General features: G+C 47.9%; 1 pseudogene; it reads right to left on the bottom strand.

Moving 5' to 3' along the window:
* Positions 1-217: 217 nt before the first annotated feature.
* LOC136167686 (heterogeneous nuclear ribonucleoprotein H-like) lies at positions 218-1,190 on the bottom strand (annotated as a pseudogene).
* Positions 1,191-1,854: the final 664 nt, after the last annotated feature.

Below are 1,854 nucleotides of genomic sequence, written 5' to 3'. Positions count from 1 at the left end.
ACTTAGAGTAAGCATAAATCACAAACTTGTATTACAAAACAGCTACAACTTAAGTTTTTCTTTTAAAAAATGTTGACCAAGGTCAGTGATCAGGATCAATGACATTCCCCATGCGCCACTCGTACTGGACATGCTAGACATCCCCCCATTCCGTCCACGCCCACAGATGTTCGGCTTCCACTACTGCAGCAGCTGCTGTTCACTGCTCCTTGGCTGCCTATGCAATGTTTGATGGAAAAACCGCTGGATTTTCATACAAAACTTGGTCATGTCCACCATGCTGCTCTGGCCACCATGGCCGCCTCCATAACCACCACTCAGCTGCTGGCTGGCCAGGCCACCATAACAGGACGGGTTTGCATAAACACCACCGCTTGCTCCTGCTGTAGAAGTCAATAAGAGTTCTGCATATCTGCGTTGCGTATTTGCTTTGTCTTTTGACATAGCTGCCACAGCATCTTCATGTGTTGCAAACTCGTCATCTGCTTCACCAGTTACTCTACCATCAGGACCAGTTTCAATATGTGCTCTCACAGGGTTGGGTGGTGAGAAAGGATTATAAGTGCCATTCTCAGTGGCTCTGTGAGGTAATCCTTGCGTGTGTGCAGAGTGTCCTGTTCCACGGTGTCCTCCGGAAAGTAGAGCCACCATCCCCGTTATCTGTGATCTGGCGTTCCTGAAAAACAGTAATTGAGGTCTCTTCCAAATCTATCTGACCCAAATCCATAGCCATCATAATGATCATAGCCTCCATAACCTCCACAGTAAGCACCACGCCTCGTCCTTCTGCAGTCAGCTCCTCCGTGCTGTGATGCCCTCTGCCAGCCCCAGGTCTGTCATGGGGACCTGGCCACTGCTCAGTCATAGGTTTCCCTAGTGGGTCAGTGACTTCTAACGTCAGCTCCACTGCTCTTCAAGATTCCGATGTACCTGCGCCCTGTTCTTTCCTTGTGTTTCTTTAGAGCCTTTTCAGCTATTTCCTGTGAAGCAAAACACATGAAGGCCTGCCCGGTACTCCTCCCCTGGAAGTCCACCGGCAATGTTAGCCCACTTGGCACAATTTCCAGCCCCGCAAAGAACTGAACGATTCCTTCCTTGCTGTATCCAAAGGGGAGTCGTCTAAGCCATACAAAGCCATCACTGGCCACGTCGGGACTATTTGGACCAGTATGCTTTAACATCCAGTGCATTTCAACATCGTTTGATTTGAATCCTTCAACATGTCTGTGTCCCAGTTTCCCTGTCTTTTTTCATGGCCAGTTTGACTTCATCTTCTGATTCCAGTTCAGCAAAAGCCTCGCCACTCGGTCCGCCTTCTCTGGTATAGATGAAACAAATACCTTGAGCCCCATTTTGAATTTTGCAGTCAGAAAAAAAAAAAAAAAACTACTGCACTTCGTCTGCCGAGCAAGACCAAGGCCAGCCCCGGACCTTCGCCGCGAACCTCTCCGCGCCTTCGGTCTTCGGTGCCCAGCATCATCCTCTCTTGGTGCTGGCGTCGAATCAGACTGCCCACACAACTTCGGCGCAGCTAAGAGGGAAATAAAAGACCCCGATCTTTAAAGGGTCAAAGATTACCATGGTAGGGAGAGGAGAAACAGCAAATAATGAATATGATTAAAATATCAGTTGATGTTTTCTTACTACCTGCCCTTGAAATATTGCCAATCAGCGTGTCTCTCTTGCCGGTGAAACAGATGAATGTGATGTTACAACACCCATCACTGCCCAGCAATGATCGCCCCACATTGTTGTGTTCTCTTTCAAAGTGCTGGGCAAGGATTTTTCATTAAATGCATCATTTACAGCTCACTGCAGTGTTCCGCAAAGTCAATACATATCCTTAACAGAAAG

This window comes from Muntiacus reevesi, chromosome 4 (genome assembly GCF_963930625.1).
Source record: "Muntiacus reevesi chromosome 4, mMunRee1.1, whole genome shotgun sequence".
In the NCBI taxonomy this organism is placed as follows: Eukaryota; Metazoa; Chordata; class Mammalia; order Artiodactyla; family Cervidae; genus Muntiacus; species Muntiacus reevesi.
The sequence above is the reverse complement of the archived record's forward strand: the minus strand, read 5'-3'. Positions and strand labels throughout refer to the sequence as shown.